Source organism: Hibiscus syriacus, unplaced genomic scaffold (assembly GCF_006381635.1).
Source record: "Hibiscus syriacus cultivar Baekdansim isolate YM2019G1 unplaced genomic scaffold, ASM638163v2 tig00117048_pilon, whole genome shotgun sequence".
NCBI lineage: Eukaryota > Viridiplantae > Streptophyta > Magnoliopsida > Malvales > Malvaceae > Hibiscus > Hibiscus syriacus.
The window spans coordinates 14,323,441-14,343,068 of record NW_024063538.1 but is presented as its reverse complement, the minus strand read 5'-3'; the positions used below and the strand labels follow the sequence as shown (position 1 = coordinate 14,343,068).

General features: G+C 33.5%; 1 long non-coding RNA gene and 1 pseudogene across 1 annotated transcript; both read left to right on the top strand.

Annotated features, from left to right (window-relative positions):
• The first annotated feature begins 12,800 nt into the window (after positions 1–12,800).
• LOC120197639 lies at positions 12,801–14,922 on the top strand (annotated as a pseudogene).
• A 2,711-nt stretch (positions 14,923–17,633) lies between these two features.
• LOC120197518 lies at positions 17,634–18,879 on the top strand. Its single transcript, XR_005523275.1, has 3 exons — positions 17,634–18,079; positions 18,203–18,238; positions 18,543–18,879. It is a non-coding gene; the product is annotated as an uncharacterized LOC120197518 (long non-coding RNA).
• The last annotated feature ends 749 nt before the right edge of the window (positions 18,880–19,628 follow it).

Genomic DNA, 19,628 nt, shown 5'->3' with positions numbered 1-19,628 from the left:
TCGTTACCTTAATTCTTCTGTTAAGAATATATCTATGTATATTGTTACTAAGTATTGCATGTTGGAGCATGAAAAGCATAAAAAATTGCTAATTGATTCAATGCATTCTGTTGCAAGTCGTGTTTGTTTTACATGTGATGGTTGGTATGCCTACACTTCACGTTCTTATTTTGCTCTTAATGCTCATTATGTTGATAATAACTGGAAACTTCAGTCTAAAATACTTAATTTTCATCGTTTTCTCCTCTTCATGATGGTGAGTCAATCTTTAAGTTTGTTAAAAAGATGATATGGGAATGGGGTCTTGAAAAAACATTTACCATTACACTTGATAATGCTTCTACAAACGATAAAATGGTCAGAAGACTGAAAGATGATTTGAATGTCATTTCTCCTCTTCCCTGTAATGGTAAGTATTTCCATATAAGGTGTGCTGCCCACATTTTTGAACTTGATAGTTCAAAAAGGTTTGAATGTAATTGATTCTTCTGTTATTAAACTGCTTGAGATTGTTAAGTTTATTGATTCTTCTGACTCTCGACTTTGTGCATTTGAATTAGTTGTTAAAGATTGTTATTCTTCTTTCTCTGGTAAGTTAGTATTGGATGTTTATACTCGATGGAATCCTACTTACTTGATGATTCATAGGGCACTTGAGGCTAGATTAGCAATTAACTTGTTTGTTAATAGGGAAAATGAGTTGGATTTCATTACTGATCATGAGTGGGAAATTGTTCAAATAATCTATTATGTTCTTGAGCCTTTTTATGAAATTATTACTCTGTTCTCTGGTTCTAAGTATCCTACTTCTAACTTGTATTTGGCTAATGTTGTTGCAATTGAAAAATTATTGTGTGACGCTCATAATGATCCCTTTGAAGGTATTTCTACAATAGAAGGACCCACTATTGAACTATATGAGAAATATTGGTCTGATCACTCAATTATTCTATCTTTTGTAATTTTACTTGATCCTCAATATAAATTACAACTTCTGAAAGAGTTATACAATGTTCTTTATGTTGAGGATGAGGTTCAACGGAGGGTAAGTCTCATTTATAATGAGTTTCTATAGTTATATGTATTTTATTCAAAAAAATACACATTGTGGTTCTTCCTTTTCTTCTTCGGTCCAAAGAAACACATCCTTAGGCAGAAGTGACTCAAGTTCCAATTGACCTCGAACATTTAGAAAATCAGATCTATTTTAGGTTAGTTATTATAATTTCAAGTTGAATTTTATCTTATTTATTTCATATTTTCATTTACTAATTCTTTTCTTTTCTTTTTCAGAATTTTGATGCCAATTTAGCTGCTTCAAGGAGTGAACGATATGATGTTGATTCTTAATCAGTTTACCGCTTGTCTCTCATACTGGAGAATCTGATTTGATATTTTGGAGTATTGGAAAAATCAAAGTATTTCATATCTGGTACTTTCTCGCATGTCGCATGGCAAGAGATATATTGACTATTCCAATTATTTCAGTTGCATCTGAATCGTCCTTTAGTATGGGGGTCGAATTTGGAACGAATTAAGAGCTAAATTCTTACCTAAAAATGTTGAGATTTTTGTAACAACTCGTAATTGGTTGTATGGTTTTGAGTCGGAGGATAAAGATGAAGAATACCTTACTGTGGTTAATGAGTCTTCTATGTAAAGGTATGCCAAATTGTTCTTTTATGTTAATGTCATTAATATTTCAAATTGTTTATTAATTATTTTAATTTTCCTTTTAATTTTTTAGGGTGTCTAACGGTCAGTGAAACCATTGGAATTGGAGATTCTGTCTTGTTTCTTACATTCAAAGGTAACTTAATATTTTATATTTATTATGTTTATTTAATAAAAGTTTCAAATAGTTCATTAATAATTCTATTTTTTTGTAGGCTGCCTTACAACAAGCAATAGTTGGTGCTTGATTCTGCTTGATTTTACTTGATTATGTTTTATATTTTTTGTTTTTGTTTTATATTTTTTTGTTTCTGTTTGATATTGCTTGATTATGCTTGATATTTATAAGGGTTTGGTAAAGTCGAAAATGTTTGGCACTGTTGGTCATCGAATTCCCTTTGGCTTTACCATTGATTGTATGCTTTTTAAATACAGGATGCTTGCTGAATTGATGCAATGATGCTTGTTGAATTGATACAGTGATGCTTGTCGGTTGCTGCTGTCTATTGCTCACTAATGCCTTGTAAATTATTGTTGTTGGTATGACTTAAGTCAATTTTTGTACCTTGTAAATTCTTATCTAAATAGTTACTCATGTTAGATTATGTTGGTGTCATTTTGTCTTTTAAAGCTAGAAAGTTGCCCATAATTAAACATGTTGATAGTATTTAGGTATAAAGGCTCGATGATGAAATTTCTGGTAGTAAAGTTAGGCTTTTAGCCTTGTAAAACCTTAGCTATAAGATCTGAGAGCATTTATTTTAACATAAATTTATTTTGTTTAGTTGATTTTCTTGTAATTTTAGTGTATTAAAGTGTGATAAAATTTATTTATTCATTTCTAAATTTTTTGTTTTAGTATTTGTTATGTTATTCAAGTTTCAAATCTTTAATAAGTTCATAATTTCATCTTATATATATTTATTTTAAAATTTTAAGTTAAATTATACTTAAATTATTAATCAATTTTCACATTAAAAGTAAATTAGATTTATGAATATTTTAACCCAATTTATATAATCTAATAAAATCATGTTCATTAAGACAATAATTAAGTTTAATTTAATGATTATAAATAAAATTTATAATATAAGAATTATAAAGAATTGATATTAATATAAAAACCAAATTTGTAATATACAAATTATAATTAATATAAAAACTAAATTTCAAAAAGTAATCATATTAATTTAATTATCATAAGTTTATTATAAATTTAAAATAACATAATTATATTAAGAGAAAATAACCTCAGTGACCGAAAATGCCTTATAATATACGATTTTAACCAACGTTTTTTGGATTTGCCAAAATGACCAACAAATTCGCAACGCGAACTCCAATTTCGCAACCTAGTTTCCAATTTCGCAACGCGAATATGTAAATCGCATTGCGTTTTCCAAATTCACGTTGCGATTTTCCAAATTCGCAACACGAATCTGTAAATCGCAACACATAAGTCAAATTCGCAATGTGATAGTCAAATTCGCAACGCGAAAGTCAAATTCACAATGTGGATAGTAAAATTGCAACGTGAATAGTAAAAATCGTAACATGAATAGTAAAATCGCAACGTGAATAGTAAAATCGCAATGTGAATAGTAAAATCACAACGAATCTGTATGTAAATTATCTCTTATCATCCATCTATAATAATTTGTTGGAAAAGTACATAAATAATTTTTATAAAAAATATTCGTACACGTGAAAAATTTATATGTAAACGAACAACAAATCTATTTCATTTGTCAATCTTCATTACAAATTATTCTAAATTCAATTAATTAAAGTTTGAAATTTGAAAGAATCCTTAACTCAGACTAATGAAATACATTTAAAAAATTAATTTTTGAATTATATTAAGAAAAAACTGATTCCTGTAAATCGCAACACAGAAGTCAAATTCCCAACGCGATAGTCAAATTCGCAGCCCAAAAGTCAAATTCGCAATGTGAATAGTAAAAATCGCAACGTGAATAGTAAAATCGCAACATGAATAGTAAAATCGCAATGAATCTATATGTAAATTATCTATTATCATCCATCTATAATAATTTGTTGAAAAAGTACATAAATAATTTTTATAAAAAATATTCGTACAAGTGAAAAAATTTATATGTAAATGAACAACAAATCTATTTAATTTTTCAATCTTCATTACAAATTATTCTAAATTCAATTAATTAAAGTTTGAAATTTGAAAGAATCCTTAACTCAGACTAATGAAATACATTTAAAAAATTAAATTTTGAATTATATTAAGAAAAAGTTGATTCCTGTACACATGTAGATAAGTTTTATTTTCCACTTAAAATCCCAGTCTAGAAGCAGAGAGTTATCATTTGAAATTCGCAACGCGATTTTGTGATTTTCTAAATTCGCGGTGCGATTTTCCAATTCGCGTTGCGATTTTACTATTCACGTTGCGATTTTTACTATTCATGTTGCGAAATTGGAAACTCAGTTGCGAAATTAGAGTTTGCGTTGCGAATTTGTTGGTCATTTTGGCAAATCCAAAAAAAATTGTTAAAATCGTATATTATAAGATATTTTCGGTCACTGAGGTTATTTTCTCTAAATGTTAAGGGTGTGAGTGTTCAATTTTGAAAGTTTGAGAGTTATCTTCAAACGATTACTGCCTTGTACTTATCCCATTTATTAAAAAAAAAGTAGTGATTAGTAAAAAAATTAATCAAATCGAAATCTAATATCTTATAATATATTTTTTTATTAATAAATTTCTCTTTGAATAATATATCCCATAGGTAACTCTTTTAACTCTATTTATTTCATTTGATGTTCTTAATCATGATTGTGAGCTCAACCTCTCCTACATGTGACTTAATCGTAATTTGATAATCTACCTACTTACTGTGCACTTAAACATTTATTGCACATTATGGTTTTAACGGAAGAAAAACAAGAGTTATTTATTTAATGATTTCTTTCGCATTTAGTCCATCCATATTTTTAATTTTGGAAAGTAGCAAAAATTTAGAGTAAAATTCCACACCATGGTCACATTTTTTAAAAACTTAATAAATTCCAAAATCCTTGAAATGAAAATACATTTGACAGAACATAGGTTATATAGCATTTCAAGAAAGCACTTCATATTGCATTATGATAATTTTTTAATCTTATATGTATCATAAAAACAATGATATTTTATGGTATTCTTCAACTTGCTATATATCTTATAGCGTTTTTATTTGGATAAAGTATATTATTTTTTAATAAATTTTTAAAAATTATAAATGATCATTATGTTCATCGAACTATTGCAAAAATGATCATTGAAATGTTATAATCAATTATAAAAGTTTAATAAATTTAATAATAATTTTTAATGTTTTGATACATTTAATAATTATTTTATAACAGTTTGATAAATTTACTAACAATTCTATAACTTTTAAAAGTTCAGTTACTAAAAAAATTATTTGAGCATATTTTAATGGCCTCTACTTTAGTTTCAGAAAATTATAAACAACAACAATAATAAGACTTGTTGATTGTGTCTAATTAGTTCGATTAGAACGTTTTAAAGACGGTCAATTTGAATATATTCAAGTTTAACTACCTTCGATTTTGAAATAATTATAAATAATTTAGATATGTTGTATTAAAAAGAAACAACAAAACTTAATGTAAAATTTTATATAAGTGCATTTAATAATAAAGTTGATATCTTCGAGTTTTTCATAAATTTTATGTAATACCTCAAATCACAGGTTAGCAATTTGAGTCAAACCGAGACCCATAAGTCGAGCCCATTCGATCTTCAAAATAAGTTAAAATGGGTATTGGGCTTAAGTTGGCCCAAGAGTAAGGAGAAATGATGATTTTAATTTAGGGTTAAAGGAGAGGGACCAAAATAACAATTTTACCATAGCTTGATTTAAAGGATAAAAACTCCTTACCTTAAGTGTTTTTCACGTGTAACCTTACCCACCCAAAATATCTTCCCCTTCTCCTATTCTTTTCTCTCTTCCTTTCCTTCTCAAGAGCAAGAAAAAGGTGAAAGCCTTTGAGATCTCGATCTTAGTTTAAAGCAACCAAGGTAGAGTCTTAATCTCTAGCACTCAAGCTTCATTTCAAGCCTCAAATCTTAGGTTTTGAGCAAGGTTTCAAAAATGGGTTTCTAAGAGTTTTAAAGGAATCAAAGGATTTAAGCTCTCATTTAGTAAATTTAAGTTGTATAAAGTGTTGTTAACCTAGCTTCATGCCTTAGAAAAGTTAGTAATCTCCTTATCTTGGTTTGGTTTAATTAAAGAGGTGGGAGAAAGTTCAAAAGCAAAGGGGTAAAAAATGTTTATTCTAGCTGATTTAAGGGAAGTTTTAGCATCCAAGGAATTAGGTAACACACTTACAACCTTTTCATATTATTTGTGACTCCTTAGAATGTATTCAAGATAGAAAAGATAAGTTGCGAAGCAAGTATGATTATCCATGGTAGATTTTAGCATTTGGTGTTATTTAACTTGTTTAAAGCCTCTTTTTGACCCATTCTATCATGTTTAAACTTATATTGGTCAATTGAAAATGTTGGAATAGTTTTGTGAAGGTTTGGAAGTGGTTAAACTTGTGAAAATTTGATGTTGCAGAAGATGTTTTAAAACCCCTTATGGCTGATTTCAAAACCTTTTATCCAGAATGTAAAATTTCACAAAGATTTCGAAACTTCTACAGTAGGTTTTGAAATCCCCTGCCCATACCCTAAAAATTTATACTGAGGTTTTAAAACCTCTTTAGTAGGTTTCAAAACCCTTGTCTGATTTTGGCTAAATAGGCTTAGAATGGTACATGGATGGTTGTGGACTTCTAGTATGCTTCTAAATAAGTAAACTTCTAATAAAACTTCAAATGAGAACAAAAACAAGGTCTAATTACATTAGAAAAGAGATAAATTAAGGTGACATAAAACTAGCCTTGCTTGAATACTCGGGAAAACAACCAGGACACCCGAGTTACTTTCGTAGGTGATACTAGAATCGAAGTTTAGAATCAGTCCGAATATCCTTTGATAGTGCGTAAGGCACTTTAAACTGACTGACTAGGGCTAAGTCCTGACACTCACAAGGGGTGGGTTACTCGAGGGTTTTGATCGATGTATAGTTCCGGGCATCATCCCTGGTAGACTAGAGGGATGTGTGAGCTACGAGATACAGAAGCCTCAGCCGCACTATGATGTCTACCATAGAGTAGAGAGTGAGTATACAAGTATACTCGCTAATGCAGTAGATTTGATACTATGAGCATTTTATTGATACACTTTTAGTATGTTCTAGTTGTTAGTGTGACACTAAGCTAGTTAGATCAGCATTTGGAATTTGTTTCCTGACGCAGATTAGGTGGAGAAATTGAGGAGCTGTAGAGTGACAGATGTCCTGACCAAGAGAATATTAGAGTACGTCTCAATTTTTTAAGGGGCATGTATATTTATAAATCATGTTATAAAGTTGAGTTATAAACTTATTTAAGAGTTGGTCTGTATTGTTTTTGAATGTATAAATTTATTTTGGGAGCTTCCCCGATGTAAAGTTTTCAATTATATTTATGGTTGATTTTATTTCGAAAAGGATTTTAAAGTGGCAGTTTTAAAATAAGAGAAACGAGAAAAAGGTTGGTCAACCACTTCGATGGTTCCGTATAGCATCCTAAACGTTTTTCTGTGTGTCGTACAGGTTTGGGGTGTTACATTTAGTGGTATCAGAAAAAGGTTTGATGTTCCTCAGACCTGCAGATCAGTGTTGGTAAAGAGTTTATGAGTATACATGCCTCTAAAGAGTTAAACATACTTTTGTATCTAAAATAGTAGCTGTAACTCCAATTTCTCGCCTTAATCTCATTTCTTAGACATGGATGAGAACTCATGCCACAATAGGAAGGGCAGGCAAGAGAGTACATCTTCCTTAGCTGGTGATTCTGGTGATGAGTTTGTCCCAGACTCCGAGCATGGAGAGCCTGGAGACGCAGGGGTTGATGAAGTGACCTTCTTTAAGAATCTGACCTCCACCCTGAAGCGTATAACTAGAGCCCTTCCTAGGATGCCTGCTACCCCACCCATTCAACCAGGCCAGCCAGTTCCTCCAGTTGTAGCACCTCAGGAAACCTCAGTAGAGAGGATCTGGAGGTACCAGACCATCGATGTTTTGGTATAGGAGATGATGATCTTGTTGTAGCCGACCAGTGGTTAAGAGAAACCCTTAGGATCTTTCATCAGCTGCTACTCACCCTCGATGAAATGATAGAGAAGCGACAACAGATGATGTGAACGTTGCTCTCATCGAGGGAACAAACATAAGATGTGAGCCTTGTGACGCATGTATCAGGTAATATTAAATTGTGTCATCTCCCTACTGAAAGGTGATGTCATAGACTGGTGGGAAATCGTTGAGATGTCGTTAGAGCTTGAGCGACCTACCTGGGACCGGTTATTGGAAAAGTTATGCCAAAACTATATCGAAAAGGCCCATATGGATGCTTTGAGGGACTAGTTCTCTCAGTTAACTCATAGAGATAGATCAATATTTGAGTATGAGGTAGAGTTCCTCCGATTAAATAGGTACACCCCATAGTTAGTTTCATTTGAGTATCATCGCTGTAGAAGGTTCAGAGAGGGCCTATGTCAAGACATCTTGACTCACCCAGCTGTCGATCCATCGCAGGTTTTCACCAATTTAGTTCTAACTTTCTTGGAAGGAAATCAGTGGAAGAGGGTGCTACTTCTAGTCATAGGAGAGAAATGGCAGAGTCAGCATAACCATCCCAGTAGTCTAAAAAGGTGAGGGAGTATCAGGAATTTTGGAGGAAACCCAGCAGGCCAGTCTAGCAGGCCAGTCTAGCAGACCAGTGCAGAGTGCGAGCTGGAGTAAGAGTTGGACCAGTCAGCGTAGGAGGCCTTTTTCTACCGCCTTAGTGACAAGTGTTGAAGGATTATCGAGAGCACATTCTCAGCCCCATTATTCCCTTTTTGGTAGGTGACATCCATGCGTTTACAGGAAAGGGACCAGGGGTTGTTATCGCTGTGGATCCCTGGATTACTTTATCAGAGTTTGCCCCAAAGCTCAGGATATAGCTCCAGCATCGACCCAGTAGTCAGCTCCATCAGTTCAAAGGACAGAGGATATTAGAGAGGAGGGAGTTTTTCATTTGGTTAGATAGGTAAGGTTACAGTTCAGTTTGGAGCTAGTATAGAGCCTAGAGTCGCCTCACTACAGTATACAATTCAAGCACAGGAGGATGACAATGCATTAGACGTGATATCAGGTACCCTTACCCTATTTCTTATTCCAGTTACCATCCTAGTATACCTAGTAACCAACACTCTAGGGTTAGATGTTATGGTAGTTATTATCCATCGTAGATGCCCAGTATGAATTCAAAGGAAATTTCGAGGACGAAATTTCTTATTACAATGGGAGAATTGTAGTAGTTCGAGTCAACCCAAGACCCATAAGTTGAGACCATTAGATCTTCAAAACCAATTAAAAGGGGTATTAAGCTTAAGTTGGCCCAAGAGTATGAAGAAGTGATGATTTCAATTTAGGATTAAAGGAGAGGGCCAAAATAGCAATTTAAGGGTAACTTGGTTTAAAGGATAAAAGCCCCTTACCTTAATTGTTTTTCACGTATAATCTTACCTACCCAAAATATCTTCCCCTTGTCATATTCTTTTCCCCATTCCTTTCCTTCTCAAGAGTAAGAAAAAGGTGAGAGCCTTTGAGATCCAAAGCTTAGTTTCAAGCAACCAAGGTAAAAGTATTAATCTCCAAACCTTAAGCTTTTTCAAGGCCCAAATCTTATGTTTTGAGCATGGTTTCAAAAATGGGTTTCTAAGAGTTTTAAGGGAATCAAAGGATTTAAGCTCTCTTTTAGTAAATTTAAGTTGTACATAGTGTTGTTAACAAGCCCTAAGCTAGTTAGTAATCTCTTTATCTTGGTTTGGTTTAGTTAAATAGATGAGAGAAAGTTCAAAAGCAAAGGGTAAAGAAAAAGGTGCTTTCTAGCTGATTTAAAGAGGTTTTAACATACAAGGAATCAGGTAACACACTTACAACCTTTTCATACCATTTGTGAGTCTTTAGAATGCATTCAAGCTATAAAAGATAAGTTGTGAAGCATGTATGATTATCCATGATAGATTTTAGTATTTGGAGTTATTTAACTTTTTTAAAGCCTCTTTATGACCCATTCTATCATGTTTAAACTTACATTTGTCAACTGGAAATGTTGGACTGGTTTTGTGAAGGTTTTGAAGCATTTGAACGTGTAAAAATTTGAAGTTATAGAAGAGGTTTCGAAACCCCTATGGCTTGTTTCGAAACCTTTTGTCCATAATGTAAATTTTCACAAAGATTTCGAAACCTCTACAGTAGGTTTCGAAACCCCCTGCCTATACCCTAAAAATTTATACTGAGGTTTTGAAACCTCTATAGTAGATTTCAAAACCTCTGTCTCATTTTGGCCAAATAGGTCTAGAATGGTACACGAATGGTCGTGGACTTCCTAGTATGCTTCTAAATAAGTAAACTTCTAAAAAACTTCAAATGAGAATAAAAACAAGGTCTAATTACATTAGAAAAAAGATAAATTAGGGTGACATAAAACTAGCCTTGCTTGAATACTCGAGAAAACAACCAGGACACCCGAGTTACTTTCGTTTAAAATCAGTATGAATATCCTTAGGTATTGTGTAAGGTGCTTTAAATTGGATAACTAGGGCCAAGGCCCGACAATTGCAAGGGGTGGGTTACTCGAGGGTGTTGATCGATGTAGAGTTCCGGGCATCATCCTCGGTACACTAGAGTGGCGTGTGAGCTCTGGGATGTAGAACTCTCAACCGCACCATGATGTATACCATAGAGTAGAGAGTGAGTATACAAGTATCTGACTAATGCAGTACATTTGAAAGCCTGAGCATTTTATTGATACACTTTTAGTATGTTCTAGTTGTTAGTGTGGCACTGAGCTAGTTAGCTCAACGTTTGGAATTTGTTTCCTTACGCATATTAGGTGGAGTAGTTGAGGAGCCGTAGAGTGGCCAAGGTCCAGACCAAAAGAAAATAAGAGTACGTCTCAAGTTTTTGAAGGACGTGCATATTTGTAAACCTTGTTATAAATTTGAGTCGTAAACTTATTTAAGAGTTAGTCTATATTGTTTTTTAATGTACAAATTTATTTTGGGAGCTCCCCCGATGTAAATTTTTCAATTATATTTATGGTTGATTTTATTTCGAAATGGATTTTAAAATGGTCGTTTTAAATTAAGAGAGATGAGAAAAAGGTTGGTCAGCCACTTCGGTGGCTCCGTATAGCATCCTAAACAGTCGCCTGTGTGTCGTACGGGTTTAGGGTGTTATATTTTAATTATTTTTATAATTAAAATTATATAATTTGATGCATTTGATAATGTATAAATTCATAAATTACAAATAAAAATCGTATTAATACGCATCATTGATAAATCTAAAAAATATTTTTAAAATTAGTAAACTATGTGATTTAATACATAAACTATTAGTTTTAATCTATTTTAGTGCCTAAACTTTCATTTTTTTTCAAAATCATACCTCATGTTTAGTTTTTGTTTCATTTCAGTACCCGAACATTAAAAACTTAACAGACGGGATGACGTGGCATAGCTCCGATAAACATATGACAAATCTGAACGGTGAACCATGAGAGAATGATGAGTCGACGAACATAGTGTAGTTTCAGGCCCATCGGATGGTGGACCATGGAGATCGGAGGATGAAGAAATTGAAGAGTTCATCATCAATTTGGGGAGATTGAGGCGTTTCCCAATGAAACAAAGGCCAGAATTGCATTCAGGGAGCCGAAAAGGTGTGGGTTGAAAAGTTTGGGTTTCATCTACCGGCAGATGAGATGGTCAACGATTGTAGATGCGACAGGCGACGAGTATGTCTGTTAAGTTTTTAACAGCGAGGTACTAAAATGAAATAAAAAATAAACATTATGCATAATTTTGAAAAAAAAATAAAAATTTAGGTAATAAAACAGATAAAAAATGATAATTTATATATTAAACACGTAGTTTATCCTTTTAAATATCATTAAAACTAAAAATAACTATTATATTTTTAACAAGTGACGTCTTCTTGTTCATATCTATGCATAAGATGATAACAACATGATCGAAAGAGAATAATATTCTTCATTATTTACTTGTCTTTTTCTTACAAATATTTTAATGCCGATATTATAATCCATTTCCAAGATTATTGGTAAATCTAATAAATAATGCATAAATATTTCTTTTAATAGTTTTAGACGATTATATAATAATATAGGTTAAAATTTTTTAATCAATGGTAATACATACACTCTAGTAATTGCTCGAACTCAAGACCTTTAAAGAAAATAATATTTTTTTTATTGAATGCTCAAATATTAACTTGAGTGCAATGTGTGTAAGACGTATTATACTTGTAAGAGAGTTCGAACTATGTAAACCATATTATTATAATGGATAATTTCTAATATCTCCGTAAGTTTTGTAAGTTAGTGGCTTAATATATTGGTAGTTGGCCTCTTTCAAGATTGAATTAATGGGGTGGGGGACTCTTGACTCTCAAGTATTTTGATAGCAGTAGCAGCAGAATCAACTAACCATCATGCATCATCATTCATTAATCATAATCAATATTCAATCATTTGGGTCTAATTATAATTTTAGTCCCTGCACGTAGTGAATTTCTCTACTTAACCGTGATTTTTCCCCTTGAGTTTTTTTCATGTAAATATTGTTGTTTTGGTTTTCGATCTTGTTTGTTTTACTCGTGATTATTTTCATGATTATCATAACAACCATAAAACAAGCATGGAAGATACTGAAAAAACAAGGAGAAACCCATAGTTTGAGCATAGTAAAGGGACTAAAAACACAATTGGACCCTTATTTTGTAAAAACAAAATCAACCATCATAAATCCACTTGTTTATTTTGGTGTAAGAAAGCAGACCCCATGCTGTGTTGAATGCTCCATTGAAACTAAAAATTGAAAGAGGCACTAAGCTCATCATATCTCATGATTATGCAAGCCTGATTCTCTTCTCCCGGGGGGGGGGGGCACCCTAATTTCTAACCATCATTGATGGTTTATGAGGATTGAAGCTTTCAGTTTGAACCGTCTTGATTTAACGGTTCTTGCATCAGAAAATAACTGCATACTTGTTTTCGCTAGTTTAGCAGCCAGTATGATTAATGGATGCATACATTGCTGCTGTCATTGAATCGGGCCTTGTTTTTTCTTGTGATTTTCTGTTGCTCCTGTCTTTGTTCTCTGGCATTAGGTGATCATCGTTTACCATTTTGGTGGCTGACCAAGGTTACATGAGCAGCGGCACTAGATTTTTTATTTTGAAAGCTATGACATTTGTTACTTTGACATTGAACTCGTCACGTGAGTATGACTAGTTCCAATAAAATATGTTTTAATGAAATTTCTCACTCCGACGTCACAAAATCTAATAAAAAATTATATTTTATTAAAGCTCATCACTAGGGTTGTAAATGAGACGAGACAGATCGCGAGCTACTCGAGATCGACTCGATCTTGGCTCGATAAATACTCGGATCGAATGGCTTGACTCGAGCTCGAACTCGACTCGAGTTCTTAACAAGCCGAAACGAGCTACTCGATACTCGACTCGAAAAGCTCGTGAGCAGCTCGAAAAAATGTTATATTATAATTTTAGATTTTTTAAAATTACATTATTAAAAATATATTAAAAATACATTATTGATGAATAAAATTCCAAATGATCGAATACTCTTTGAATCATACTCAGCAGTATAACCTTTGGAAATCAAACCTGTAGTGTCGAGTTAATAATTAAGATATTAAGTAGAATAACATTGATATTTGTTCACAACACCATACGATTATGATGAATGAAATTTAGAATGGATAAATTTATACTAAAAACCTCGAGTCTGCCAAAAATGAAATTTCCCTGGTATCACTGGCTAAATATTTTACAGGAGGGCTGACAACTATGCAACCATTTCTTAAGAAATTTTTCCCATCAGTATTACGTAAAGCAACAGAGGCTAATAACATCTATTACGTGAATGATACCTAAGTTTTATCCTCATTTACTTCACTGTACGTTGCTGGTTTGGATGTATCACTGGTTGCTAGCCGCGTCATTGGGTCGACGAAACACAATTGTGTTAGGTGGCCTCACATTCCTTGCTAGTGATGCCGTTAATGGGGGCGCTGTTAATGTTACCATGCTTATCTTAGGTCGTATCTTGCTTGGACTTGTGGTTGGTTTCACCAATCAAGTAATTATCTATTTGTCTTTGTCCTCCATCATATCTGTATGCATATTTCTGTTAAAAATTAAGATTGTGATTTAAATACCATGTAAAGAATTAACTTTTAGTACGTGTATAATCATAAATGCACTAACAATGTTTAAACAAACAATTAATATTTATTGTAAACTTTCAATGAAGGCAACTCCTATATACCTCTCGGAAGTGGCACCCCCAAAATGGCGAGGTGCTTTCAACACATGCTTACAGTTCTTCACAGGCATTGGGGTGGTGGCAGTAAACTGTATAAACTTCGGCACTGCTAAACAAAGTTGGGGGTGGCGTATCTCTCTTGGGCTCACCATAGTGCCTGCTGCCATGATGACAATCGGCGCACTCCTGATTTCAGACACCCGCAACAGCCTAATAGAACGAGGCAAAGAGGAGCAAGCCCGGGAATCTATTCCGAAAGTTTGTGGGAAAGATTGTGATCTGGAAGCTGAGCTTACCGAGCTTAAAAAGGCCAGTGACGTAGCCAAAGAAGCAAAGCGAGAACCCTTTGTGACAATATTTGAGAGGCACTATAGGCCTCACCTAGTTATGTCAATTGCCATACCATTTTTAGAACAGCTTAGGGGGATCAACATAATTGCCTTCTATGCACCGGTTCTATTCAAATCAGTTGGTTTGGGAAATGATTCAGCTTTGTTAGCGCCTATAATATTTGGGTTAGTTTATCTGGCGTCAGTCCTCGTGTCTACTTGTGTCGTTGATTGGTACAGTCGGAGATTTTCGTTCATAAACGGTGGAATATAGATGTTTGTCTGTTAGCTATGCATTTTCTCTTGTTATTTGCATATTGTTCTCGGTGTCCATTGTATCAATTGCTATATTTACATTGCTTGTAAAAAAATTCTAAAGGTCGGGGTGGCAATTGTGCTAGCAGTTACAACAGGATAAATGATTAAACAAATCATTCCATTTTCACTTGTCAAAATGCAGCAACTTCAAATCATAAATCATAAGTATTTCTTCTCTGTTATGAAAGGATTCTTGCTCAGATAAATTTTGTTTTAGCTCTCACTCAATGTATTTCAATGCAAAACCCAAAACAAAAAATCTAGTGAAAGAGCTGAAAGTTGAACCAGAAACAATGGTGGAGAGCTCTGTGCCGATCTTGAACTGAATCAGGTAATCGACCGTAATGTTGGGGATTTATCAGGTGGAGAGCTCCAGAGATTTGCTATTGCTGTTGTTGCCATACAGAATGCTGAAATATATATGTTTGAAATACATTGTCCTATGTGAGTTGATATCCCACATCGGTGGTTCTTGGGGAAAAATGGGTAAGTCGAATGTATAAAAGGGGATGGGTTTCAGCAAAAGAATATTAACCCATCCTCAAGCTTAAGTCAAGCTTGAATCGAGCTCACAATCGAGCTTGAATCGAGCTCAAAATCGAGCTTCAATCGAGTTCGAGTCTCGAGCTTCAGTCTAACTCTTGAATTTTTTTTGAGTTCGAGCTTTTTCGAGTTTGAGTCGAGCTTCAATATTATCTTTCGAGTTCGAGCCGAGCTTGAAAATTTTAGGCTCGTGAGTTTTTGAGTCGAGTCGAGCTTATGTTTAAAGTTTTCGAGTTCGAGTCAAGCTCGACTCGACTAGTTTACACCCCTACTCATCACTTCGACGTGATGAATTTAAATACAAAAAAAAATTATTTGGGCGATACATGTTTCTCGTTTATGGTTTAATGTATGTACACTTGTATACAAATACCTAATAATTTTAGAATTTGTGCATGTTTAGTACAATTACTATAGCACGTTTTGAGTGTGTTTTGTATGTGTTTCACATCTCGATAATCTATCATCCATCATATTAAATTTCTTCGCCTCTGTCTATCATGTTTTTTGTCAAAGATTTTTCACGTAAATTTATGTTGTCAGAAAGATATTTTTGGGATTAAAACCACTTATTTTTAATTATCTTTGATTAATTTTTAATTAAAAAAATACGATTTTAAAAAAATCTCACACTTCAAAAAATTTGGGATTCCCTTTAAATAAAATAAAATACAGTTCGAAGAGTCGTCACCAATATTTGATTAGGGTGTGATTGAGCATCCAAAAATATTTTGTCATTTTAATAAAATAATATTAATTTTAATTAAAACAACAAATTTGCAGTTTGCGTACCAGAAAATTGAGTTCGAGAGTAGGTTACGTGTGGGGAAGGATTAACACCCTCACAGCACCCTAAATCGGTACCTAGTCGATTAATTAATTGTCTTTGCAATGAAATTTACAAGTTCGAATTTAATTTCATTTAAGATCCCTTAAAACAATACTCTATGAATTTTAGAATGAAACCTGATAATATTTAATTATTTCCTATCGAGAAGAAACTACCTCTCATACCTTAAGACAATCAATTCTTACTCCAATCGAAATAAAAAAAATATTATGATTTCATTGTAAAATTCAAATGCACGAAATTAAACAAATTTAATTAAAACTTACAAATCCTTTTAGAAAGAAGAAGAATATTCGATTATTTAAAGATGTCGAGATCGGACCTTAGATAAATTCTAGCCATCTTTTCTCAAATAATTTAAATAGATGAACATTTCTTTTTCTCTCGTTTCCAAATTTTAGGTGTAGTCAAATTTTAGGGTTTTACTTAACGAGATACATTTTCGTTTTAAATCTGTTGGAAGTAGCATTCTCATAAGTTAAGACAACCACCTCACATCAATTTTAAAACGAAAAGGTATTATCCTTAGTCAAATTATTTGGATCGAATCAAGTTATGCTTGTGAGGATATCATACATCTCATGAAAACGATGTCATGTGATTCTTAAATTAATCATTCGCATACTCATACATATGTAAACATATCAACATGTAAAACAAATAAAAACAACTAATTAAAGAAGGCAAATACCTAACAAGGGCTACATTAAAAGTCAACAAAAAAATTCAAAGACTAAAAATGACTATACAAGCTCATAATAGGGACTAAACCTAAACTAAGGCTCTAATTAACCATAATTATTTAGTAGAGAAGCTACCTATCCTAGGGGTAAATTCTAAAGCCTAAATAATGTTAAATAATGTTAAGGAAATGAGAAGATAAATTACTCATGCAATAAAATTTCTCTTGCGAATTTAAATATGTAAAACAATCTAATTAATTAAAACAAATCAAAAGAAAATAAACATGAATTTTAATTAGTACGTTAATAAATTAAAAGAACAGGAGATTAAATTAAATAATTACTAAATTAATTAGGAATTAAACAGGAACTAAACATGCAATTAAAATCAACCAAGCGAAACAACAAATAAATAGGGATTAAACGTAAAAACCAACTAAAATATGAGGGGTATGAACAAAATTAAACCAAACAAATAAAACAGGAAGTAAATCTGGAAAATAACGATATCATGACAAATAAAATAGGTCAAATTCGAAAATGAACCCTACAGGTGACCATTTTGTGAAAAATCGCTTAAGTTTTGGGGACTAAAACTTAATTTTATCCTTAAGCTTCGGTGGCTAAAATGCAAATACGCGGCTAAGTTTTGGGGCCTAAGAACAATTTACCTAAAAACTTTAGTATTTAACCTATACCTTTATTTTTTTTCATTTTAAAACCTTAACCCTAAAAAACATCCTCTCTCTCTCAACCCCTACCCCCTCTCTCTCGGCCGCCGTTCTTAAGAACCACGCGATCGTCGCTGGGTATCGGGTTTCGGTGCTTGTTTCACTCTCCGATCAGCACTAAAACGATGGTCTAAGTGACCAGGAAAGCCTCTCTTTACCTCTGTTTTCTTAACACTCTTTTTCTTCTTGATCGAAAGCAACCGATGCTCCCAAGATGACGCCGACCACCACATAAACGCTGTAGATCCGCTTCTCCCTTACTCCGACCATCACGAGCGTTAATGGGTAAGTCTAAACAGCCCCTAAAGCTGCCGTCTTACCTACCCAAAACCTATAAAATGAAGCCCCACAAGCTCTAAACCGACTCGCAAGGCCCAAACGGCCAAATGACTCAGCCCTTCGACTACCCCGTGAACAACCACGACTCTGATGAGGACTCAACCGACCCAGGTAACGAAACTCAAACTCTCTCATTTTTCTCATTTTTGGTTTTTTTTCGAACTTGTTTGGGTTTACTAAGACTAACCCCAGCCCTTTATCTCTGACGAATGAATCCGAACGGCTATGAGACAGAGCTGACGAGAATCCACCGGCGTTCGTACAACCCAGGTAACTCGACCCTATCTCTCTATATTATGTTTATTTCGAAACAAAAACACACACACCACACACTGGAAATAAAAAATGAATTAAAAAATACCTCAAGAAATTGCAATTGCCTTTTCTAATGCTTTCCTTCGTATATGTGAATCCCATTCTTTTATAATTGAGAAATTTTGGGGTTTTATAGAACCCATCTTTGTTACAAAAAATGTGAAAATGTATTTTTTCTATTTTTTTTTCTGTCTTCTTTCAACTTGCACCTTGGTTGCTGAGGGCCTTATTGGCTCTGCCATATCCATTTTTTTGCCAGGGGATACTGTGAGAGCCAATTTGGTATTTTGCTCGTGAGGCTCGAAGGGAACCAGTGCTGAGCGTCTCACATGGCCATGGGACCATTGTTGCTACTGATGTAGTGGCTATTCACATGAAGGCATGAGGTTACTGCTGGTGTGACCATCCACGTGGAAGTATTGGTTGAGGGGGCTGCTGTAAGATGTGGAATCAGCTAGGGTTTTTTTTGTTTAGCCGACCCTTACTCAAATTTGGGTCAGCTAGGCTTATTGGGTTTAGGTTAGGAATTGGTTGTGGGTTATGGTTTGAATGGATTTGCATGATTGTAAATGGCCTTGGATATTGGACATTTTAATTCAGACCCTTTAATTTGGGTTGAGTTTGAATTTAAGCTTGAAAACCCAAAATAAATATGTATGATCACCAAATCCACATAGGTAACTTGTTCAAAAATTCTCAAAACCCTTGAACTATTTTCCATCCCGAAGCCAGTTGAAGCAAATTGGCGGTAATATACAAATGTCTTTAAATTGATCCTCGATCGCCTTTAATGAATTTAAATCGTTCGAACAAAATTAGGGTATTACAGTTGTCCATCTTTGTTTGTTATTGTGAAACGATAACGAAGCAAAGACAAAAGATAGCCTAATTTTGCCTGGTTTGGTTGTAAAGAATTCGAAAGGTTAGTCCGCTCCACTGCAACTTCAGCGTAGGTTGGACTTGATATGCTCTACTATTTCGTGTAATCAGATCTCGAAAATTTTTGATTCACTTTGCTGCTCTTCAGGGAAGGTTGTATCGAATTTGATTTGCTTCGTTGCTCTTTAGGAAGACCAAATTTGAAAGAAGGTGAGTCTGCTCCATTGCTCTTTAGGGGAGATCAGACTCATAAATTTTGATCCACTTCGCTTCTTGTAAAACCTATTTCCCGTATACGTTTCCGCACACGAGTCACAAATGTCGCATGACTTTTGAAACATTATCGATACTTGAAAATCAGTAAAATTTTCATTTTCTTTAGATAAAATCATTTAATAATATAGATTATAAGACATTTTCAATTATATATATTAAACACGTCTAATCCAATTAGCAATACTAGTTC